A 27,546-nucleotide genomic window follows, 5' to 3' on the forward strand; every position below is an offset into this window, starting at 1 on the left:
CTGGGACAGCCGCCGCCGCCGGAGGACGCGGTCCCCTCTCCCCAATTGGGAAGAGTGTATTGACCACGTCCTCCAGCAGCCGGGGGTCAAGACCCTCGGTGACGGGGGGCGCCCACGGGCGGAGCTTATTCAGCACCACCTTATATGGGCGCCCCCATGGATAGTCATCAAGGGTCTGGAGGAGCTCCTTCCATGCCTGGGTCTTGGCCCGTTTGATGGCGACCTGCAGAGCAACCCGCGCCACGCGGTATGCTCCATACAGGTCATCAGCTGCCCTCGCTCGCGCCACGCCGTCGCCTGTACGTTGACGACGGCGCGCGCGGGTGTACTGGCGTCGGGCGCGGACAGTCGCGACTCGCAACTCCGCGATCGCGTCCGACCACCAGTACACCGCCCGGCGAGGAGAAGCCCGCCCGACCCGAGGCATCCCCGCGTCGCAAATACCCGCGACCAATGCTCCGAGCCGGGCGTCCTCCTCCTCTATGCTCGGCAACTCGGCCGCTCCCTGCGGCCAAGTTGCAGCGAGGGCAGCTGCCATCAGGGCGTCCTTGTCCAGGCGCCGAAGCGCCCAGCGGCGTGGTGGGGTGCCACGCAGGCGGCCGTGTCGGGATGCACTCGCGGCGGCAGAGACCTCCATCCGGATGTACCGGTGATCGGAGAGTGTCTCTGCCCCCGCGACCACGTGCCAACCCGACACCATGCGCACGGCGTTGGGGGTCGCGAATCCAACATCCACGATGGACCCCCCATATCGCCGCACGCATGTGTGCTCCGACCCCCGGTTCAATACCCGGAGGTCGAGCCCCGCCGCCCAATCGCCCAGGATCCCGCCGCGAACGGAGGTCCTGGGAGATCCCCAAGCCACCGACTTGGCATTAAAATCCCCCAGGACCAGCACCGGCCGGGCCGCGTAGCGCTGCACGCATGCCGCGACCGCGGCCAAGTACAGCTCGAACGCAGCGTGACCGCTACGGGGCGAAATGTAGCACCCCACCACAGCGACTCCCCCCCAGTCCACGGCGATGAATCCCCGACCGCGCTCCAACAAGGAGAACGGTGGGGACCCGTCGCCCCCTCCCCATACCGTCGCCACCAAGCCGTCCGCGTCGCCCACCCAATGAGGGTGATCAGGGACGCGGTACGGCTCGGCGGCGACCGCCAGGCCAACCCCCCACTCCGCGAGGACTTGGGACATCAAGTCCTGTGCCGCGCGGCAGTGGTTAAGGTTGGCCTGGAGGAGGAGGCGGGGCGGCATTAATTAATGGCCGCGCCAGCCTCCTCCCGGCCATCCGTCCCCGTAGCACCATCCACCTCCATGGAGGACGATGCCACCGCCCTCGGCACCGGAGCCGGTGCAGCCCGCCTCTTCCTCTCCTCCCGGGAGGGGGGGGGGAGCACTTCTTGCTCCCCACCCTGTGATCGGCTGGCCTCCCCATGTCCGCACACAGCGGGCAGTGGGGGGCCGCCGAGCACTGGCTCGCACGGTGCTCTTTGGCACCGCAGCGGTAACACTGACCGCTGCGGTCCACCGGCGAGGTGCACCACTGCCTCACGTGCCCCAATTCGAGGCAGCGGTGACACTGGAGCGGGCGCGGCGCGAGGATTTCCACTCGCGCCGAAACCCACCCCACCAACACCCTCCAGGATTCCGCCACCTTACGGGCGGCGGAGAGGGGGCACCGGGCCCACACCGACCCGAGGCCGGAGGGCGACCTGCGGATCTCTCCGATCCGCAGGTCCTCCACAGGACAGTCCCCCGCCCTCGCAAGGGCACGGGACACATCCTGTGCGCTGACCGAGTCGTCCAGCCCACAAACGCGCATCTCCGTGCGCTTCGTGGGCCGGGCGACCCGGACACCTCGCTCGCCCAGCTGCTCCCGGAGCCTCTGGGCGAGACGATCCGCCTTCGCGCCGCCTTCTGCACCGGGGATCTCCAGCAAGAGACCCCCGGTCACGGCCCTCTTCGCCCTCACGGAGGCGATGCCCAGCTCTTCCAGGGAGATATTCTCCCTGGCGAGCCGCATCGCCTCCGCGAGGGTCAGGTCGCCCCCCTGCGCAACGGTCAGCGTCACCGCTGCCGTTTTTGGGGGACGACCTGGTCGTGCCTTCCCGACCTTCGCGGCCTTTACCTTGGCCGCCGGCGGCGGAGGCGGAGGCTGCGGTTGCGAGGCCTTCCTCGCCGCCCGCTTCGCCTTCCGCCCCACCACCTCACTCCACGCCACCCCCCCTTGGGAGGGTGCTGTGGAGGACGCGACCACCGCGACCACGGGTACACCACCCCCCTTGGGGGTCGCGACCCGGGGCCCTGGTGCCGCAACGCTGGGCGGAGCCTTCACTCCGCCCTTCTTTGCCTTCCCCGACTGTACCGGAACAGGTCGGGGAGGCACCGCCTTCCTGCTGACCGCTCTTCCGGCGAGGAGCTCCTCCCGGAAGGCGGCCAGCTTGCCATCAATCATGTCCCCAATCCTCCTCAGAAGATCGTCTTCTGAGGAGGACGGGGACTTCTTCACGGGCGGAGTGCGGGTGGAGGGGCCCGCGGTGCCCCGCACCACTGCCGCCGCACTCCGCTTATTTACCTCCGCCGAGGGACGCGGCGGTGGAGGAGGAGGGAGGATGGGAGGGAGGGCCGCGCTGTTCCACAGCGCCTCTGCCCTCCTCCTCCCCTGTCGCTCCTCCTCCAACAGGAGCTGCAGACGGGCGTTCCGCCCTCTGAGCTCCCGCGCCGCCTCCCTCATTTCCTCCGCCGCGGCCTTCAGGGCCTCCGCGCCACCGCTTTTCTGCCCCTTAAAGGCGCAGGCAGCGGCGACTTTCTCCACCCGCCTCAGGGACGAGGAGATCCTCTCCGATATCTCCTCGGTCACCTCGTCCCTGAGGCAACTCAGCCTCACCGACGGGCTCATCGCCCCGCCCACCTCGACGGCCGCCTGCCCCGTCCTCTTCCTCTTAGAGCCTATGTGGCTCGTGCTGGAGGAGAAGGACGAGACCGACGCCGTCTCGTCGTCCTCCTCCACCCTCCACGAAGCCGGACCTGGCGCTGAGTGGGGCGCGAGCGCCGCCACCCTAACCCCAACCCCGTCTCCGTCCTCCCCAACCGACAAAACCCGCCCCATCCCCATTTTATTTTCTGTGTCCATAATAATCCCACGAGATGGTCGGAAATAAAGGTCCACCCGGGCAGAGCCGCCTTACCCGGGTAAGCCTAATACTCCGGGGGTTCGGCAGGTTCCCCGGAGGTGGTTGCTTGGGATTGGGCCTTCTCCCCCAATCATGCATCCCATCGCCGCGCACCATAGCTTAGGATTGGAGGGCGATTTTATAGAGTCGCCATACTCGTGGCCCAGGCGGTTAAGCCAAGACCCCCGTTCCACCTGCCGTCACGTACCATTCACAAAACCAATAGGGAATTGTGAATGGGTCGTTGTGACGACCAACAGGAGGCTTACGGTGTGTGTATGACTCGGGTACCCCGGGTTCGTTAAGCCCGTACTGCAGCTGAAAGGCTGGCAGCCCCTGAGGGAGCCATTCGAGTTTGCGAAAAATACGAAAGTATGAGCTAGATGATGACAAATAGCAGACCTAACCCAGACATAACCGTCGTTATCCTCTAAAATATAAATCGCAACCAGGTTTAATTGACTATTTCGGTGTGGTACCACATTACTATGTGATCCAAACCAAATAAACCCCAGGATCTGACCAACAAGAATGCATAAAATGCGAAAGTATGAGGCTGATGATGGCAAATACCAGACCTAACCTAGACATATCCGGCGTTATCCTCTAAAATATTAATCGCAACCGCGTTTAATTGACTGTTTCGGTGTGGTACCACATTACTATGTAATCCAAACCAGTACAAATCCAGGATCTAGACAACAAGTATGCGAAAAATGCGAAAGTATGAGTCAGATGATTGCAAATACAAGACCTAACCCAGACATAACCGGCGTTATCCTCTAAAATGTTAATCGGAACCAGGATTAATTGACTGTACCAGTGTGGTACCACATTACTACGTGATACAAATCAGATAAAGCCCAGGATCTGGCCAACAAGTATGCGAGAAATGCGAAAGCAAAAGGATGATCATTGCAATTATCAGACGTAACCCAGACCAAACCGGTGTTATCCTCTAAAATATTAATCGGAACCAGGTTTAATTGACTGTTTCGGTGTGGTGCCACATTACTACGTGATCCAAACTGGAAATAGCCCAGGTACTGGCCATTCAAGTATGCGAAAAATACGAAAGTATGAGACAGATGATTGCAAATACCAGACCTAACCCAGACATAACCGGCGTTATCCTCTAAAATATTAATCGGAACCAGGTTTAATTGACTGTTTCGGTGTGGTACCACATTACTATGTAATCCAAACCAGAAAAAACCCAGGATCTAGACAACAAATATGCGAAAAATGCGAAAGTATGAGGTAGATGATGGCAAATAGCAGACCTAACCCAGACATAACCGGTGTTTCCCCCTAAAATATTGATCGAAACCAGCATTAATTGACTGTTTCGGTTTGGTACCACATCACTACGTGATCCAAATCAGCAAGAGCCCAGGATCTGGCCATTCAAGTGTGCGAAAAATGCGAAAGTATGAGCCAGATGATTGCAAATACCAGAACTAACCCCGACATAACCAGAGTTATCCTCTAAAATATTAATCGTAAGCAAGTTTAATTGACTCCTTCGGTGTTGTACCACGTACTACGTGATCCAAACCAGAAAAAACCAAGGATCTGGCCAACAAGTATGCGAAGATTGCAAAACTATGAGTTAGATGATGGCAAATACCAGACCTAAGTCAGACATAACCGGCGTTATCCTCTAAAATATTAATCGGAACCAGGTATAATTGTCTGTCTCAGTGTAGTACCACATTACTACGTGATCCAAACCAGTAAAAAACCCAGGATCTGGCCAACAAGAATGCAAAAAATGCGAAAGTATGAGTCAGATGATGGCAAATACCAGACCTAACCCAGACATAACCGGCGTTCTCCTCTAAAATATTAATCGCAACCAGGTAAAATTGACTGCTTCGGTGTTGTACCACATTACTACGTAATCCAAATCAGAAAAAACCAAGGATCTGGCCAACAAGTATGCGAGAAATGCAAAAGCAAGGGGATGATGATTGCAATTATCAGACGTAACCCAGACCTAACCGGTGATATCCTCTAACATATTAGTCGGAACCAGGTTTAATTGACTGATTCTGTGTGGTGCCACATTACTACGTGATCCAAACTAGAAGAAGCCCAGGTTCTGGCAATCCAAGTATGCGAAAAATGCGAAAGTATGATTCAGATGATTGCAAATACCAGACCTAACCCAGACATAACCGTCGTTATCCTCTAAAATATTAATCGGAACCAGGTTTAATTGACAGTTTCGGTGTGGTACCACATTACTACGTAATCCTAACGGGAAAAAGCCCAGGTTCTGGCCATTCGAGTTTGCGAAAAATGCGAAAGTATGAGCTAGATGATGACAAATACCAGACCCAACCCAGACATAACCGTCGTTATCCTCTAAAATATAAATCGCAACCAGGTTTAATTGACTATTTCGGTGCGGTACCACATTACTATGTGATCCAAACCAGATAAACCCCAGGATCTGGCCAACAAGAATGCATAGAATGCGAAAGTATGAGGCTGATGATGGCAAATACCAGACCTAACCCAGACATAACCGCCGTTATCCTCTAAAATATTAATCGGAACCAGGTTTAATTGACTGTTTCGGTGTGGTACCACATTACTATGTAATCAAACAAGAAAAATCCCAAGGTCTGGCCAACAGGTATGCGAAAAATGCGAATGTATGAGCCAGATGATAGCAAATACCAGAAATAACCCAGACATAACCAGCGTTATCCTCTGAAATATTAATCGGAACCAGGTTTAATTGACTGTTTCGGTGTGGTACCATATATTACTACGTAATCCGGATCAGACAAAACCCAGGATCTGGCCAACAAGTATGCGAGAAATGCGAAAGCAAAAGTATGATGATTACAATTATCAGACGTAACCCAGACTAAACCGGTGTTATCCTCTAAAATATTAATCGCAACGAGGTTTAATCGACTGTTCCGGTGTGGTACCACATTACTACGTGATCCAAATCAACAAAAGCCCAGGATCTGGCCAACAAATATTCGAAAAATGCGAAAGTATGGGTCAGATGATTGCAAATACCAGACCTAACCCAGACATAACCGACGTTATCCTCTAAAATATTAATCGGAACCAGGTTTAATTCACTGTTTCGGTGTGGTACCACATTGCTACCTAATCCAAATCAGAAAAAAACCGAGGATCTGGCCAACAAGTATGCGAGAAATGCGAAAGCAAGAGGATGATGATTGCAATTATCAGACGTAACCCAGACCAAACCGGTGTTATCCTCTAAAATATTAATCGGAACAAGGTTTAATTGACTGTTTCGGTGTGGTGCCACATTACTACGTGATCAAAACTTGAAAAAGCCCAGGTTCTGGCCATTCGAGTATGCGAAAAATAAGAAATTATGAGCTAGATGATGGCAAATACCAGACCTAACCCAGACATAATCGGCGTTATCCTCTAAAATATTAATCGGAACCAGGTTTAATTGACAGTTTCGGTGTGGCACCACATTACTACGTGATCCAAATCAGGAAAGCCCAGGATCTGGCCAACAAGTGTGGCAAAAATGCGAGAGTATGGGCCAGATGATAGCAAATACCAGAAATAACCCAGACATAACCAGCGTTATCCTCTGAAATATTAATCGGAACCAGGTTTAATTGACTGTTTCGGTGTGGTACCACATTGCTACCTAATCCAAATCAGAAAAAAACCGAGGATCTGGCCAACAAGTATGCGGGAAATGCGAAAGCAAGAGGATGATGATTGCAATTATCAGACGTAACCCAGACCAAACCGGTGTTATCCTCTAAAATATTAATCGGAACCAGGTTTAATTCACTGTTTCGGTGTGGTACCACATTGCTACCTAATCCAAATCAGAAAAAAACCGAGGATCTGGCCAACAAGTATGCGAGAAATGCGAAAGCAAGAGGATGATGATTGCAATTATCAGACGTAACCCAGACCAAACCGGTGTTATCCTCTAAAATATTAATCGGAACAAGGTTTAATTGACTGTTTCGGTGTAGTACCACATTACTAAGAGATCCAAACCAGAAAAAAACCCAGGATCTGGCCAACAAGTATGCGAAAAGAGCGAAAGTATGAGCTAGACGATGGCAAATACCAGACCTAACCCAGACATAACCGGCGCTATCCTCTAAAATATTAATCGGCACCAGTTTTAGTTGACTGTTTCGGTGTGGCACCACATTTCTACGTAATCCAAATCAGAAAAAACCAAGGATCTGGCCAACAAGTATGCGAGAAATGCAAAAGCAAGAGGATGATGATTGCAATTATCAGACGTAACCCAGACCTAACCGGTGATATCCTCTAAAATATTAATCGGAACGAGGTTTAATTGACTGTTTCGGTGTGGTACCACATTACTATGTAATCCAAACCAGAACAAATCCAGGATCTAGACAACAAGTATGCGAAAAATGCGAAAGTATGAGTCAGATGATGGCAAATACCAGACCTAACCCAGACATAACCGGCGTTATCCTCTAAAATATTAATCGGAACCAGGATTAATTCACTGTACCAGTGTGGTACCACATTACTACGTGATACAAATCGGAAAAAGCCCAGGATCTGGCCAACAAGTATGCGAAAAATACGAAAGCAAGAGGAAGATGATTGCAATTACCAGACGGAGCCCAGACCTAACCGGTGATATCCCATAAAATGTTGATCGAATACAGGTAGAATTGACTATTTCATTGTGGCACCACATTAGTACGTTATCCAAACCAGTAAAAAACCCAGGATCTGGCCAACAAGAATGCAAAAAATGCGAAAGTATGAGTCAGATGATGGCAAATATCAGACCTAACCCAGACATAACCGGCGTTCTCCTCTAAAATATTGATCGAAACCAGCTTTAATTGACTGTTTCGGTTTGGTACCACATTTCTACGTCATCCAAATCAGCAAGAGCCCAGGATCTGGCCAACAAGTATGCGAAAAATACGAAACTATGAACTAGATGATTGCAAATACCAGACCTAACCCAGGCATAACCGGCGTTATACTCTAAAATATTAATCGGAACCTGGTATAATTGTCTGTCTCAATGTAGTACCACATTACTACGAGATCCAAATCAGAAAAAGCCGAGGATCTGGGCATTCAAGTATGCGAAAAATGCGAAAGTATGAGGCAGATGATGGCAAATACCAGACCTAACCCAGACATAACCGGCGTTATCCTCTGAAATATTAATCGCAACCAGGTTTAATTGGCTGTTTCGGTGTGGTACAACATCACTATGTAATCCAAACCAGAAATAACCCAGGATCTAGGCAACAAGTCTGCGAAAAATACGAAAGTACGAGTCACATGGATGCAAATACCAGACCTAGCCCAGACGTAACCGGCGTTATCCTGTAAAATATTAATCGGAAACAGGCTTAATTGGCCCCTTCAGTGTGATACTACATTACTACGTGATCCAAATCAGCAAAAGCACAGGATCTGGCCAACAAGTATGCGAAATATGCGAAAGTATGATTCATATGATGGCAAATACCAGTCCTAACCCAGACATAACCGGCGTTATCCTCTAAAATATTAATCGCAACCAGGTTTAATTGACTGTTTCAGTGTGGTACCACATCACTATCAAATCCAAACCAGAAATAACCCAGGATCTAGACAACAAGTATGCGAAAAATGCGAAAGTACGAGTCACATGATTGCAAATACCAGACCTAACCCAGACATAACCGGCGTTATCCTCTAAAATATTAATCGCAACCAGGTTTAATTGACTGTTTCGGTGTGGTACCACATTACTACCTAACCCCAATCAGAAAAAAACCAAGGATCTGGCCAACAAGTATGCGAGAAATGCTAAAGCAGGAGGATGATGATTGCACTTATCAGACGCAACCCAGGCCTAACCGGTGTTATCCTCTAAAATATTAATCGGAACCAGGTTTAATTGACTGTTTCAGTGTGGTGCCACATTACTACGTGATCCAAATCAGAAAAAGCCCAGGATCTGGCCATTCAAGTATGCGAAAAATGAGAAAGTATGATTCATATGATTGCAAATACCAGACCTAGCCCAGACATAACTGGCGTTATCCTCTAAAATATTAATCGGAACCGGGATTAATTGACTGTTTCGGTGTGGTACCACATTACTACGTAATCCAAATCAGAAATAACCAAGGATCTGGCCAACAAGTATGCGAGAAATGCGAAAGCAAGAGGATGATGATTGCAATTATCAGACGTAACCCAGACCTAACCGGTGTTATCCTCTAAATTATTAATCGGAACAAGGTTTAATTGACCCCTTCAGTGTGGTACCACATTACTACGTGATCCAAATCAGCAAAAGCTCAGGAACTGGCCAACAAGTATGCGAAAAATGCGAAAGTATGAGCCAGATGATTGCTAATACCGGAACTAACGCAAATATAACCGGCGTTATCCTCTAAAATATTAATCGGAACCAGCTTTAATTGACAGTTTCGGTGTGTTACCACATTACTACGTAATGCTAACGGGAAAAAACCCCGGATCTGGCCAACAAGTATGCGAGGAATGCGAAAGTGTGAGTCAGATGATTGCAACTACCAGACCTAACCCAGACATAACCGCCGTTATCCTCCAAAATATTACTCGTAACCAGGTTTAATTGACTGTTTCGGTGAGGTGCTACATTACTACATGATCCAAACTAGAAAAAGCCCAGGTTCTGGCTATTCAAGTATGCGAAAAATGCGAAGGTATGATTCATATGATTGCAAATACCAGACCTACCCCAGACATAACCGGCGTTATCCTCTAAAATATTAATCGGAACCAGGATTAATTGACTGTTTCGCTGCGGTACCACATTACTACGTAATCCAAATCAGAAATAACCAAGGATCTGGCCAACAAGTATGCGAGAAATGCGAAAGCAAGAGGATGATGATTGCAATTATCAGACGGAACCCAGACATAACCGGTGATATCCTCTAAAATGTTAATCGGAACCAGGTTTAATTGACAGTTTCGGAGTGGTACCACATTACTACGTAATCCAAATCAGAAAAAAACCAAGGATCTGGCCAACAAGTATGCGAGAAATGCGAAAGCAAGAGGATGATGATTGCAATTGTCAGACGTAACCCAGACCTAACCGGTGATATCCTCTAAAATATTAATCGGAACCAGGTTTAATTGACCCCTTCAGTGTGGTACCACATTACAACGTGATCCAAATGAGCAAAAGCTCAGCATCTGGCCAACAAGTATGCGAAAAATGCGAAAGTATGAGCCAGATGATTGCTAATACCGGAACTAACGCAAATATAACCGGCGTTATCCTCTAAAATATTTATCGGAACCAGGGTTAATCGACTGTTTCGGTGTTGTACCACACTACTACATAATCCAATTCAGAAAAAACACAGGTTCTGGCCAACAAGTATGCGAGAAATGCGAAAGCAAAAGTATGATGATTGGAGTTATCAGACGTAACCCAGACCTAACCGGTGTTAACCTCTGAAATATTAATCGCAACGTGGTTTAATCGGCAGTTTCGGTGTGGTATCACATTACTACGTGATCCAAATCAGCAAAAGCCCGGGATCTGGCCAGGAAGTATGCGAAAAATGCGAAAGTATGAGCCAGATGATTGCTAATACCGGAACTAACGCAAATATAACCGGCGTTATCCTCTAAAATATTAATCGGAACCAGGTTTAATTGACAGTTTCGGTGTGGTACCACATTACTACGTAATCCTAACGGGAAAAAGCCCTGGCTCTGGCCATTGGAGTATGCGAAAAATACGAAAGTATGAGCTAGACGATGGCAAATACCAGACCTAACCCAGACATAACCGGCGTTATCCTCTAAAATATTAACCGCAACCGCGTTTAATTGACTGTTTCGGTGTGGTACAACATTACTATGTAATCCAAACCAGAACAAATCCAGGATCTAGACAACAAGTATGCGAAAAATGCGAAAGTATGAGTCAGATGATTGCAAATACCAGACCTAACCCAGACATAACCGGCGTTATCCTCTAAAATATTAATCGGAACCAGGTTTAATTGACTTTTTCGGTGTGGTACCATATTAGTACGTAATCCAAACCAGAACAAATCCAGGATCTAGACAACAAGTATGCGAAAAATGCGAAAGTATGAGTCAGATGATTGCAAATACCAGACCTAACCCAGACATAACCGGCGTTATCCTCTAAAATATTAATCGGAACCAGGTTTAATTGACTGTTTCCGTGTGGTACCACATTACTATGTAATCCATACCACAAAAAACCCGGGATCTAGACAGCAAGTATGCAAAAAATGCGAAAGTATGAGTCAGATGATTCCAAATACCAGACCTAACCCAGACATAACCGGCGTTATCCTCTAAAATATAAATCGGAACCGCGTTTAATTGACTGCTCCGGTGTGGTACCACATTACTATGTAATCAAAACCAGAACAAATCCAGGATCTAGACAACAAGTATGCGAAAAATACGAAAGTATGAGTCAGATGATTGCAAATACCAGACCTAACCCAGACATAACCGGCGTTATCCTCTAAAATATAAATCGGAACCAGGTTTAAATGACTGTTTCGGTGTGGTACCACATTACTATGTAATCCAAACCAGAAAAAACCCAGGATCTAGACAACAAGTATTCGAAAAATGCGAAAGTATGAGTCAGATGATTGCAAATACCAGACCTAACCCGGACATAACCGGTGATATCCTCTAAAATATTAATCGGAACCAGGTTTAATCGACTGTTTCGGTGTGGTGCCACATTACTACGTGATCCAAATCAACAGAAGCCCAGGTACTGGCCATTCAAGTATGCGAAAAATACGAAAGTATGAGACAGATGATTGCAAATACCAGGCCTAACCCAGACATAACCGGCGTTATCCTCTAAAATATTAATCGGAACCAGGTTTAATTGACTGTTTCGGTGTGGTACCACATTACTACCTAGTCCAAATCAGAAAAAAACCAAGGATCTGACCAACAAGTATGCGAGAAATGCGAAAGCAAGAGGATGATGATTGCAATTATCAGACGTAACCCAGTCCTAACCGGTGTTAACCTCTAAATTATTAATCGCAACGAGGTTTAATCGACTGTTTCGGTGTGGTATCACATTACTGCGTGATCCAAATCAACAAAAGCCCAGGATCTGGCCAACAAGTATTCGAAACATGCGAAAGTATGAGTCAGATGATTGCAAATACCAGACCTAACCCGGACATAACCGGCGTTATCCTCTAAAATATTAATCGCAACCAGGTTTAATTGGCTGTTCCGGTGTGGTACAACATTACCATGTAATCCAATCCAGAAAAAACCCAGGATCTCAACAATAAGTATGCGAAAATTGCGAAAGTATGAGCCAGATTATTGCAAACACCAGTCCTAACCCAGACATAACCGCAGTTCTCCTCTAAAATACTTATCGTAACCAAGTTTAATTGACTGCTTCGGTGTGGCACCACGTTATACGTGATCCGAACCAGAAAAAACCCAGGATCTGGCCAACAAGTATGCGAAGAAAGCGAAGGTATGAGTCACATGATGGCAAATACCAGACCTAACCCAGACATAACCGGTGTTTCCCCTTAAAATATTGATCGAAACCAGCTTTAATTGACTGTTTCGGTTTAGTACCACATTACTATGTAATCCAAACCAGAAAAAACCCAGGATCTCAACAATAAGTATTCGAAAAATGCGAAAGTATGAGCTAGATGATGGCAAATACCAGACCTAACCCAGACATAACCGGCGTTATCCTCTATAATATTAATCGGAACCAGGTTTAATTGACTGTTTCGGTGTGGTGCCACATTACTACGTGATCCAAAGCGGAAATAGCCCAGGTACTGGCCATTCAAGTATGCGAAAAAAACGAAAGTATGAGACAGATGATTGCAAATACCAGACCTAACCCAGACATAACCGGCGTTATCCTCTAAAATATTAATCGCAACCAGGTTTAATTGGCTGTTCCGGTGTGGTACCACATTACTACGTAATCCAAATCAGAAAAAACCAAGGATCTGGCCAACAAGTATTTGAAAAATGCGAAAGTATGAGTCAGATGATTGCAAATACCAGACCTAACGCGGACATAACCGCTGATATCCTCTAAAATATTAATCGGAACCAGGTTTAATTGACCCCTTCAGTGTGGTACCACATTACAACGTGATCCAAATGAGCAAAAGCTCAGGATCTGGCCAACAAGTATTCGAAAAATGCGAAAGTATGGGCCAGATGATTGCAAATACTCGAACTGACCCAGACAAACCAGCGTTATCCTCTAAAATATTAATCGGAACCAGGTTTAATTGAGTGTTTCGGTGTGGCACCACATTACTACGTAATCCCAATCAGAAAAAACCCAGGATCTGGCCAACAAGTATGCGAGAAATGCGATAGCAAGACGATGATGATTGCAATTATCAGACGTAACCCAGACCTAAACGGTGTTAACCTCTGAAATATTAATCGCAACGAGGTTTAATCGGCAGTTTCGGTGTGGTATCACATTACTACGTGATCCAAATCAGCAAAAGCCCGGGATCTGGCCAAGAAGTATGCGAAAAATGCGAAAGTATGAGGAATTTATGGTTCTCAGTTATAATTCACGTTAACTTGAATATTTCTCTAAACGGTTCTCAAATCCGTCAATTAACGCGATATTTAAACAATCTGCCTCATACTTTCGCATTATCCGCATACTTGTTGGACAGATCCTGGGTTGTTTTCTTGTTAGGATAACGTACTAATGTGGCGCCACACAGAGATAGTCAATGCAACGTAGTTTCGATCAATATTTTAGAGGTTAACACCGGTTATGTCTGGGTTGCGTCTGGTATTTGCAATCATCTTCCTCATACTTTCGCATTATCCGCATACATGTTGGACAGATCCTGGTCTTTTTCTTATTTGGATAACGTATTAACGTGGTGCCACACAGAAATAGTCAATTCCACCTGGATTCGATCAATATTCTAGAGGATAACACCGGTTATGTCTGGGTTACGTCTGGTATTTGGAATCATCTGCCTCATACTTTCGCATTTTTCGCACACTTGTCGGCCAGATACTGGGTTGTTTTCTTGTTAGGATCGCGTATTGATGTGGTGCCACACAGAAATAGTCAATTCCACCTGGATTCGATCAATATTTTAGAGGATAACTCCGGTTTATGACTGTGTTGCGTCTGGTATTTGCCATCATCTGGCTCATACTTTCGCATCTTTCGGATACTCGTTGGCCACATCCTGGGTTTTTTTCCGGTTATGATCACGTATTGATGTGGAACCACACTGAAATAGTCAATAAAACGTGGTTCCGATTAATATTTTAGAGGAGTACGCCGGTTATGTCTGGGTTAGGTCTGGTATTTGCCATCATCTAGCTCATACATTCGCATTTTTCGCTTACTTGAATGGCCAGATCCTGGGTTCTTTTCTGGTTAGGATCACGTATTAATGTGGTGCCACACTGAAATAGTCAATTCAACCTGTATTCGATCAATATTTTGGAGGATGACAGCGGTTATGTCTGGGCTACGTATGGTATTTGCCATCATCTGGCTCATACTTTTTTTTTTTTTTTTTTTTTTTTTTTTTTTTGTCGTGGGGAAAATCTTCGAAAGACTCCCTCCCACCTCCTTGGGGAGAGGTGGGAGGGGTGTGTGGGATTCCCCGCGCCCGTACAACGACAGGCGCGGGACCTACCCACTAAAAACCCCACGGTGACCCTTCGGCACGCTTTGGGAGGATACCGGGAATCGCTCGAAGCATTCTTCCGGTATCCTCCCCGTGCCCGCGCTTTCGCGCCCATCCCCCGGGGGGACAATCGGTCCCCCCAGTAGACACACTGCCTCATAGCGGCGGGACGGGGCCACTCCATCCCGCCACTATCCGTCCCGGGGCCGCGTTTAGTGGCGGCTGCGAGCCCCAACTCGCAACCGCCCGCGACCCCGATTCCACCCCTCGGCGGCCGGGCGTTCATGGCCGCACCAGACCGCCGAGGGTGCCTCCCCTTGCGTCGGACCGGTAGGGGGAGGCACTCCTACCCCCAACCGGTCCGACCCGGCGCCGCCTGGCGGGAGGAGGGTCCCCTCAGGACCCCCCTCCCAGCCTAGGTCATCCGCCACGCCGAGGCGGCCGCCCGCGACGCCTCGCGACCGGGCGACGACCTCGGGCCACCGCACGAGCGCGAGCTTCAGTGCGCCGCTGAAGCTCGCGCTCCCTCCCCGCGGCCTCCTTCTGCAACATTACGTTCTCGCAGAAGGAGGCCACGGCCCTCCACTTCTCCTCGCTGCCGAGCATGGCGCGCACCACGCCCGGCAGCGAGACATCCCGCCCGACGACGCCGACCAGGACACGGCGCTCCCCCTCCCACGCGGGGCATACCTCCAGGGTATGATCCGCCGTGTCCTGCTCAGCGTCGCAGTGGCAGCAACGCGCCGTCGGCTCCTTCCCTATCCGGCACAGGTATCTTCCGAAGCTGCCATGCCCGGAAAATACCTGTGCCAGCCGGTAGGTGAGGCTGCCATGGCCTCTGTCCAGCCACTCCTTCAGGAGTGGCCGAACAGCCCCGACAGTCCGGTGCCCCGCGGTTGGCAGAGCCAGCCGCTCCTGCCACGCGAGCAACACGGACTGCCGGGCCTGGCGCTTCAAATCGCCCCAAGCAGGTTCCTGCCCGCCCGGGACCGCCCCCACCCCCGCGCGTCGGTCGACGCGGTGCCGGTACATCACGGCGTGCGACCGCGCGAGCAGGTCCATGGGCGGCATCCCCGCTAGAACCGTCGCCGCCTCGTGTGACATGGTCCGATACCCGCGGACGACCCTGAGATCTGGCTCATACTTTCGCATCTTTCGCAGACTCGTTGGCAAGATCCTGGGTTTTTTTCTGGTTATGATCACGTATTGATGTGGTACCACACTGAAATCGTCAACAAAACGTGGTTCCGATTAATATTTTAGAGGATAACGCCGGTAATGTCTGGGTTAGGTCTGTTATTTGCCATCATCTAGCTCACACATTCGCATTTTTCGCTTACTTTAATGGCCAGATCCTGGGTATTTTTCAGGTTAGGATCACGTATTAATTTGGTGCCACACTGAAATAGTCAATTCAACCTGTATTCGATCAATATTTTGGAGGATGACAGCGGTTAGGTCTGGGTTGCCTCTGGTGTTTGCAATCATCTGCCTCATAGTTTCGCCCCTTTCGCATACATGTTGGCCAGATCCTGGGCTATTGCTGACTTGGATCACGTAGTAATGTGGCACCACACTGAAGCAGTCAATTAAACCTGGTACCTATTAATATTTTAGAGGATAACGCCGGTTATGTCTGGGTTAGGTCTGGTAATTGCCATAATCTAGCTCATACTTTCGCATTTTTCGCGTACTTGTTGGCCAGATCCTGGGCTTTTTCTGATTTGGATCTCGTAGTAATGTGGTACTACACTGAGACAGACAATTATACCAAGTTCCGATTAATATTTTAGAGAATAACGCCGGTTATGTCTGGGTTAGTTCTAGTATTTGCAATCATCTGGCTCATACTATCGCATTTTTCGCATACTTGAATGGCCAGATCCTAGGCTCTTGCTGATTTGGATCTCGTAGTAACGTGGTACCACACCGAAGCAATCAATTAAACTTGGTTACGATAAGTACTTTGGAGGAGAACGGCGGTTATGTCTAGGTTAGGACTGGTATTTGCAATCATCTGGCTCATACTTTCGCAATTTTCGCATACTTATTGTCGAGATCCTGGGTTTTTTCTGGTTTGGATTACATAGTAATGTGGTACCACACCGGAACAGTCAATTAAATCTGGTTGCGATTAATATTTTAGAGGGTAACGCCGCTTATGTCTGGGTTAGGTCAGGTATTTGCCATCATCAGCCTCATACTTTCGCATTTTTTGCATTCTTGTTGGCCAAATCCTGGGTTTGTCCGGTTCGATCACGTAGTAATGTGGTACCACACCGGAACAGTCAATTAAATCTGGTTGCGATTAATATTTTAGAGGATAACGCCGGTTATGTCTGGGTTAGGTCAGGTATTTGCCATCATCAGCCTCATACATTCGCATTTTTTGCATTCTTGTTGGCCAAATCCTGGGTTTTTCCGGTTTCGATCACGTAGTAATGTGGTACCACACTGAAACAGTCAATTAAACCTGGTTCCGATTAATATTTTAGAGAACAACGCCGGTTAGGTTTGTGTCAGTTCTGGTATTTGCAATCATCTGCCTCACACTCTCGCATTTTTGCATTCTTATTGGCCAGATCCCGGGTTTTCTACCGGTTAGGATCACGTACTGATGTGGTGCCACAATGAAATAGTCAATTCAACCTGGATTCGATTAACATTTTAGGGGATAACACCGGGTAGGTCTGGGTTCCGTCTGGTAATTCCAATTATCTTCCTCTTGCTTTCGCATTTTTCGCATACTTGTTGGCCAGATCCTGGGCTTTTTCTGATTTTTATCACGTAGTAATGTGGTACCACACTGGAGCAGTCAATTGATCCTGGTTCCGATTAATATTTTGGAGGATAACGCCGGTTATGTCGGGGATAGGTCTGCTATTTGCCGTCATCTAGTCCATTCTTTCGCATTTTTCGCATACTTGTTGGCCAGATCCTGTGCTTTTGCTGATTTGGATCACGTAGTAATGTGGTACCACACTGAAACAGTCAATTAAACCTGGTTGCGATTAATATTTTGGAGGATAACGCCGGTTATGTCTGGGTTAGGTCTGGTAATTGCCATCATCTAGCTCATACTTTCGCATTTCTCGCATACTTTAATGGCCAGAACCTGGGCTTTTTCTAGTTTGGATCACGTAGTAATGTAGCACCACATCGAAACTGTCAATTGAACCTGGTTACGATTAATATTTTAGAGGATAACGCCGGTTATGTCTGGGTTAGGTCTGGTAATTGCCATAATCTAGCTCATACTTTCGCATTTCTCGCATACTTGTTGGCCAGATCCTTGGTTTTTTCTGATTTGGATGACGTAGTAATGTGGTACCACACCGAAACAGTCAATTAAACCCGGTTCCAATTAATATTTTAGAGGATAACGCCGGTTATGTCTGGGTTAGGTCTGGTATTTGCAATCATCTGAATCATACTTTCGCATTTTTCGCATACTTCTTGGCCAGATCCTGGGTTTTTTCTGGTATGGATCACATGGTAATGTGGTACCACACCGAAACAGTCAAGTAAACCTGGTTGCGATTAATATTTTAGGGGATAACGCCAGTTATGTCTGGGTTAGGTCTGCTATTTGCCATCATCTAGCTCATACTTTCGCATTTTTCGCATACTTGTTGGCCAGATCCTTGGTTTTTTCTGATCTGGATGACGTAGTAATGTGGTACCACACCGAAACAGTCAATTAAACCCGGTTCCAATTAATATTTTAGAGGATAACGCCGGTTATGTCTGGGTTAGGTCTGGTATTTGCAATCATCTGAATCATACTTTCGCATTTTTCGCATACTTGAATGGCCAGAACCTGGGCTTTTTCTAGTTTGGATCACGTAGTAATGTGGCACCACACCGAAACAGTCAATTAAACCTGGTTCCGATTAATATTTTAGAGGATATCACCGGTTAGGTCTGGGTTACGTCTAATAATTGCAATCATCATCCTCTTGCTTTTGCATTTCTGGCATACTTGTTGGCCAGATCCTGGGCGTTTGCTGATTTGGATCACGTAGTAATATGGTACCACACTGAAGCAGTCAATTAAACCTGGTACATATTAATATTTTAGAGGATAACGCCAGTTATGTCTGGGTTAGGTCTGCTATTTGCCATCATCTAGCTCATACTTTCGCATTTCTCGCATACTTGTTGGCCGGATCCTGGGTTTTTCTGATTTTGATCTCGTAGTAATGTGGTACTACACTGAGACACACAATAATACCTGGTTCCGATTAATATTTTAGAGGATAACGGCGGTCATGTCTGGGTTAGGTCTGGTATTTGCCATCATCTGACTCATGCTTTCGCATTCTTCGCATACTTGTTGGCCAGATCCGGGGTTTTTTCTGGTTTGGATCACGCAGTAACGTGGTACCACACCGAAGCAGTCAATTAAACTTGGTTACGATTAATATTTTACAGGAGAACTCCGGTTATGTCGGGGATAGTTCTAGTATTAGCAATCATCTGGCTCATACTATCGCATTTCTCGCATACTTGAATGGCCAGATCCTAGGCTCTCGCTGATTTGGATCTCGTAGTAATGTGGTACCAAACCGAAACAGTCAATTAAGGCTGGTTTCGATCAATATTTTAAGGGGGAACACCGGTTATGTCTGGCTTAGGTCTGGTATTTGCCATCATCTGACTCATACTTTCGCATTCTTCGCATACTTGTTGACCAGATCCTGGGCTTTTTCTGGTTTGCATCACGTAGTAACGTGGTACCACACCGAAGCAATCAATTAAACTTGGTTACGATAAGTATTTTAGCGGAGAACGGCGGTTATGTCTGGGTTAGGACTGGTATTTGCAATCATCTGGTTCATACTTTCGCAATTTTCGCATACTTGTTGGCCAGATCCTGGGCTTTTGCTGATTTGGATCACGTAGTAATGTGGTACCACACCGGAACAGTCAATTAAATCTGGTTGCGATTAATATTTTAGAGGATAACGCCGGTTAGGTTTGTGTCAGTTCTGGTAATTGCAATCATCTGCCTCATACTTTCGCATTTTTGCATTCTTGTTGGCCAGATCGTGGGGTTTCTACCGGTTAGGATCATGTACTAATGTGGTGCCACAATGAAATAGTCAATTCAACCTGGATTCGATTAACATTTTAGGGGATAACACCGGTTAGGTCTGGGTTCCGTCTGGTGATTGCAATTATCTTCCTCTTGCTTTCGCATTTTTCGCATACTTGTTGGCCAGATCCTGGGCTTTTTCTGATCTTTATCACGTAGTAATGTGGTACCGCACTGGAACAGTCAATTGATCCTGGTTCCGATTAATATTTTGGAGGATAACGCCGGTTATGTCTGGGTTAGGTCTGCTATTTGCCATCATCTAGCTCATACTTTCACATTTTTCGCATACTTGTTGGCCAGATCCTGGGCTTTTGCTGATTTGGATCACGCAGTAATGTGGTACCACACTGAAGGGGTCAATTAAACCTGGTTCCGACTAATATTTTAGAGGATAACGCCGGTTATGTCTGGGTTAGGTCTGGTATTTGCAATCATCTGACTCATACTTTCGCTTTTTTCGCATACTTCTTGGCCAGATCCTGGGTTTTTTCTGGTTTGGATCACATAGTAATGTGGTGCCACACCGAAACAGTCAAGTAAACCTGGTTGCGACTAATATTTTAGGGGATAACGCCAGTGTGTCTGGGTTAGGTCTGCTATTTGCTATCATCTAGCTCATACTTTCGCATTTTTCGCATACTTGTTGGCCAGTTCCTGTGCTTTTGCTGACTTGGATCACGTAGTAATGTGGTACCACACAGAAGCAGGCAATTAACCCTGGTACCTATTAATATTTTAGAGGATAACGCCGGTTATGTCTGGGTTAGGTCTGGTAATTGCCATAATCTAGCTCATACTTTCGCATTTCTCGCATACTTGTTGGCCAGATCCTAGGTTTTATCTGATTTGGATTACGTAGTAATGTGGTGCCACACCGAGACAGTCAATTAAACCTGGTTCCGATTAATATTTTAGAGGATAACGCCGGTTATGTCTGGGTAAGGTCTGGTATATGCCATCATCTAGCTCATACTTTCGTATTTTTCGCATACTTGAATGGCCAGAACCTGGGCTTTTTCTAGTTTGGATCACGTAGTAATGTGGCACCACACCGAAACAGTCAATTAAACCTGGTTCCGATTAATATTTTAGAGGATATCACCGGTTAGGTCTGGGTTACGTCTAATAATTGCAATAATCATCGTCTTGCTTTTGCATTTCTCGCATACTTGTTGGCCAGATTCTCGGTTTTTTGTGATTTGGAATACGTAGTAATGTGGTGCCACACCGAAACAGTCAATTAAACCTGGTTCCGATTAATATTTTAGAGGATAACGCCCGTTATGTCTGGGTTAGGTCTGGTATTTGCAATCATCTGAATCATACTTTCGCATTTTTCGCATACTTCTTGGCCAGATCCTGGGTTTTTTCTTGTTTGGATCTCTTAGTAATGTGGTACTACACTGAGACAGACAATTATACCTGGTTCCGATTAATAATTTAGATGATATCGCCGGTTATGTCTGGGTTAGTTCTAGTATTTGCAATCATCTGGCCCATACTTTCGCATATTTCGCATACTTGAATGACCAGAACCTGGGCTATTTCCAGTTTGGATCACGTAGTAATGTGGCACCACACCGAAACAGTCAATTAAACCTGGTTCCGATTAATATTTTAGAGGATAACGCCGGTTATGTCTGGGTTAGGTCTGGTATTTGCCATCATCTAGCTCGTACTTTCGCATTCTTCGCATACTTGTTCGCCAGATCCTGGGTTTTTTCTGGTTTGGATCAAGTAGTAACGTGGTACCACACCGAAGCAGTCAATTAAACTTGGTTACGATAAGTATTTTAGAGGAGAACGGCGGTTATGTCTGGGTTAGGACTGGTATTTGCAATCATCTGGCTCATACTTTCGCAATTTTCGCATAATTATTGTCGAGATCCTGTGTTTTTCCTGGTTTGGATTACATAGTAATGCGGTACCGCACCGGAACAGCCAATTCCACCTGGATTCGATCAATATTTTAGAGGATAACGCCTGTTATGTCTGGGTTACGTCTGGTATTTGCAATCATCTGCCACATACTTTCGCATTATCCGCATACTTGTTGGACAGATCCTGGGTTGCTTTCTTGTTAGGATAACGTACTAATGTGGTGCCACACAGAGATAGTCAATTCAACGTGGTTTCGATCAATATTTTAGAGGTTAACACCGGTTATGACTGTGTTACGTATGGTATTTGCAATCATCTGCCTCATACTTTCTCATTATCGCTTACTTGTTGGCCAGATCCTGGGTTTTTTCTGGTATGGATCACGTAGTAATGGGGTACCACACCGCAACAGTCAATTAAACCTGTTTCCGATTAATAGTTTAGAGGATAACGCCGGTTATGTCTGGGTTAGGACTGGTATTTGCAATCATCTGGCTCATACTTTCGCAATTTTCGCATACTTATTGTCGAAATCCTGGGTTTTTTCTGGTTTGGATTACATAGTAATGTGGTACCACTCCGGAACAGCCAATTAAACCTGGTTGCGATTAACATTTTAGAGGATATCACCGGTTAGGTCTGGGTTACGTCTAATAATTGCAATCATCATCCTCTTGCTTTCGCATTTTTCGCATACTTGAATGGCCAGAACCTGGGCTTTTTCTAGTTTGGATCACGTAGTAATGTGGCACCACACCGAAACAGTCAATTAAACCTGGTACCTATTAATATTTTAGAGGATATCACCGGTTAGGTCTGGGTTACGTCTAATAATTGCAATCATCATCCTCTTGCATTTGCATTTCTCGCATACTTGTTGGCCAGATCCTCGGTTTTTTCTGATTTGGAATACGTAGTAATGTGGTGCCACACCGAAACAGTCAATTAAACCTGGTTCCGATTAATATTTTAGAGGATAACGCCAGTTATGTCTGGGTCAGGTCTGGTAATTGCCATAATCTAGCTCATACTTTCGCATTTCTCGCATACTTGTTGGCCAGATCCTTGGTTTTTTCTGATTTGGATTACGTAGTAATGTGGTGCCACACCGAAACAGTCAATTAAACCTGGTTCCGATTAATATTTTAGAGGATAACGCCTGTTATGTCTGGGTAAGGTCTGGTAGTTGCCATCATCTAGCTCATACTTCCGTATTTTTCGCATACTTGAATGGCCAGAACCTGGGCTTTTTCTAGTGTGGATCACGTAGTAATGTGGCACCACACCGAAACAGTCAATTTAACCTGGTTCCGATTAATATTTTAGAGGATATCACCGGTTAGGTCTGGGTTACGTCTGATAATTGCAATCATCATCCTCTTGCTTTTGCATTTCTCGCATACTTGTTGGCCAGATCCTCGGTTTTTTCTGATTTGGATTACGTAGTAATGTGGTGCCACACCGAAACAGTCAATTAAACCTGGTTCCGATTAATATTTCAGAGGATAACGCTGGTTATGTCTGGGTTATTTCTGGTATTTGCTATCATCTGGCCCATACATTCGCATTTCTCGCATACCTGTTGGCCGGACCATGGGTTTTTTCTGGTTTGATTACATAGCAGTGTGGTACCACACCGGAACAGACAATTAAACCTGGTTCCGATTAATATTTTAGAGGATAACGCCGGTTATATCTGGGTTAGGTCTGCTATTTGCCATCATCTAGCTCATACTTTCGCATTTTTCGCATACTTGTTGGCCAGATCATGTGCTCTTGCTGACTTGGATCACGTAGTAATGTGCTACCACACCGAAACTGTCAATTAAACCTGGCTCCGATTAATATTTTAGAGGATATCACCGGTTAGGTCTGGGTTACGTCTAATAATTGCAATCATCATCGTCTTGCTTTTGCATTTCTCGCATTCTTGTTGGCCAGATTCTCGGTTTTTTCTGATTTGGAATACGTAGTAATGTGGTGCCACACCGAAACAGTCAATTAAACCTGGTTCCGATTAATATTTTAGAGGATAACGCCCGTTATGTCTGGGTTAGGTCTGGTATTTGCAATCATCTGAATCATACTTTCGCATTTTTCGCATACTTCTTGGCCAGATCCTGGGTTTTTTCTTGTTTGGATCTCTTAGTAATGTGGTACTACACTGAGACAGACAATTATACCTGGTTCCGATTAATAATTTAGATGATAACGCCGGTTATGTCTGGGTTAGCTCTAGTATTTGCAATCATCTGGCCCATACTTTCGCATTTTTCGCATACTTGAATGGCCAGAACCTGGGCTATTTCCAGTTTGGATCACGTAGTAATGTGGCACCACACCGAAACTGTCAATTAAACCTGGTTCCGATTAATATTTTAGAGGATAACGCCCGTTATGTCTGGGTTAGGACTGGTATTTGCAATCATCTGGCTCATACTTTCGCAATGTTCGCATACTTATTGTCGAGATCCTGGGTTTTTTCTGATTTGAATTACGTAGTAATGTGGTACAACACCGATACAGTCAATTAAACCTGGTTCCGATTAATATTTTAGAGGATAACGCTGGTTATGTCTGGGTTAGGTCTGGTAATTGCCATAATCTAGCTCATACTTTTGCATTATTCGCATACTTGAATAGCCAGAACCTCGGCTTTTTCTAGTTTGGATCATATAGTTATGTAGCACCACACCAACACAGTTAATTAAACCTGGTTCCGAGTAATATTTTGGAGGATAACGGCGGTTATATTTGCGTTAGTTCCGGTATTTGCCATCATGTGACTCATACTTTCGCATTCTTCGCATAATTGAATGGCCAGAACCTGGGCTTCTTCTAGTTTGGATCACGTAGTAATGTGGTACCACACCGGAACATTCAAGTAAACCTGGTTGCGATTAATATTTTAGGGGATAACGCCAGTTATGTCTGGGTTAGGTCTGCTATTTGCTATCATCTAGCTCATACTTTCACATTTTTCGCATACTTGTTGGCCAGATCCTGTGCTTTTGCTGACTTGGATCACGTAGTAATGTGGCACCACACCGACACAGTAAATCAAACCTGGTTCCGATTAATATTTTAGAGGATATCACCGGTTAGGTCTGGGTTACGTCTGATAATTGCAATCATCATCCTCTTGCTTTTGCATTTCTCGCATACTTGTTGGCCAGATCCTCGGTTTTTTCTGATTTGGAATACGTAGTAATGTGGTGCCACACCGAAACAGTCAATTAAACCTGGTTCCGATTAATATTTCATAGGATAACGCTGGTTATGTCTGGGTTATTTCTGGTATTTGCTATCATCTGGTCCATACATTCGCATTTATCGCATACCTGTTGGCCGGACCATGGGTTTTTTCTGGTTTGATTACATAGCAGTGTGGTACCACACCGGAACAGACAATTAAACCTGGTTCCGATTAATATTTTAGAGGATAACGCCGGTTACGTCTGGGTTAGGTCTGCTATTTGCCATCATCTAGCTCATACTTTCGCATTTTTCGCATACTTATTGGCCAGATCATGTGCTTTTGCTGACTTGGATCAGGTAGTAATGTGGTACCACACAGAAACTGTCAATTAAACCTGGTTCCGATTAATATTTTAGAGGATATCACCGGTTAGGTCTGGGTTACGTCTAATAATTGCAATCATCATCGTCTTGCTTTTGCATTTCTCGCATACTTGTTGGCCAGATTCTCGGTTTTTTCTGATTTGGAATACGTAGTAATGTGGTGCCACACCGAAACAGTCAATTAAACCTGGTTCCGATTAATATTTTAGAGGATAACGCCCGTTATGTCTGGGTTAGGTCTGGTATTTGCAATCATCTGAATCATGCTTTCGCATTTTTCGCATACTTCTTGGCCAGATCCTGGGTTTTTTCATGTTTGGATCTCTTAGTAATGTGGTACTACACTGAGACAGACAATTATACCTGGTTCCGATTAATAATTTAGATGATAACGCCGGTTATGTCTGGGTTAGTTCTAGTATTTGCAATCATCTGGCCCATACTTTCGCATTTTTCGCGTACTTGAATGGCCAGAACCTGGGCTATTTCCAGTTTGGATCACGTAGTAATGTGGCACCACACCGAAACAGTCAATTAAACCTGGTTCCGATTAATACTTTAGAGGATAACGTCGGTTATGTCTGGGTTAGGTCTGGTATTTGCCATCATCTGGCTCGTACTTTCGCATTTTTCGCAAACATGTTGGCCAGATCCTGGGTTTTTCTGATTTTGATCTCGTAATATTGTGGTACCACACCGATACAGTCAATTAAACCTGGTTCCGATTAATAGTTTAGAGGATAACGCCGGTTATGTCTGGGTTAATTCTGGTATTTGCAATCATCAGGCTCATACTTTCGCATTTTTCGTATACTTGTTGACCAGTTCCTGAGTCTCTTCTGGTTTGGATCACGTAGTAATGTGGTACCACACCGAAATAGTAAATTAAACCTGGTTCCGATTAATATTTTAGAGGATAACGCCGGTTATGTCTGGGTTACGTCTGGTATTTGCAATCATCTGTGTTTAAAGACCTTAGCCGCCCTAAGGGGGGTTATTTTAGTCTGACGTGGTCCGGATTACGAGGGAAAGGACACTGGGAAAAAGTTTGAATAAATTGATGCACCTGATTTTTGCTCAATGAAATTAACGTTTATTTTTAAGCAAAAAAAGAAAAAAAAGAAAAAGGAAAAAAAGCCGCCTAGACGTCGGTCCGACGTCTGGGGGAAGAAAACCTGGGCCGGCTGCTTCTGGCCAAGTTCGCGATGTGTTGTTCTGTAACAAGGAAAGACAAGGCTGGATTTAAATACCTATTAACGCTTGTCGCGTCGCCTGTCTCGCTCTATCTCGCACGCTCCTGTCTGTGCCGTTCGTACTCAAGAGCGGAGATTACAGACACGTCTCGACGAACTGAGATTTGTATAAGTGGACTGTATATATGAACGTTCTCACAAATCGAGAACCGTTCGATCGCTGTGTGGAAGAAGAGATCTAATTTCTCAATTCTCCGCTTTTTAGCGATCGTTGAATGCCGCAGGAAAGGACAACAGGTGGAGGTCGTAAAGCTCCAAATGCTGGCCAAACCGCAGTTTCTCACCGTTCCCTGCGTACAAGACGCGGTGTGGTGTAGCCCTTAGCGGCGCACGTAGCGTCTTACGTTTAAAGAAGCATACACCACGGTGCTCATTATGCGTTGCTCTACGCACAGGGTACGTACTCACTGGCGGTCAAGGAGCGTTGCTCGAGCAGGTTGAGCTATGAAGTCCGGAATTTCTTAGCCCCGACCTGAGAAACGGTGAGCCCACGTAGGGTATCGGTCAGAGACCACCCTAGGGGTGATATACAAAACCGTGCGGACAATTCAACTTGTCGCACGACCGCGTCAAATGCAGCAGTCCGTACGACAAATTCTTACACGACCGCGAAACTCAAACGTCACGTGAAGATTAATCAGCCTCACACGACCGCGTCAAATGCAGCAGTCCGTGGAGAAATCAGTATTGAGTTGGCCGTAGCCACTGGCCGAAACTGCACTTCCGACGACCGCTGGTTGCAGCGAGACGTTGGAAAGTCAGCCTCACGACCGCGTCAAATGCAGCAGTCCGTGATAATGCCAGCCTCGCACGACCGCGTCAAATGCAGCAGTCC

The sequence above is a fragment of the Colletes latitarsis genome, chromosome 3, assembly GCF_051014445.1.
Source record: "Colletes latitarsis isolate SP2378_abdomen chromosome 3, iyColLati1, whole genome shotgun sequence".
Taxonomy (NCBI): domain Eukaryota; kingdom Metazoa; phylum Arthropoda; class Insecta; order Hymenoptera; family Colletidae; genus Colletes; species Colletes latitarsis.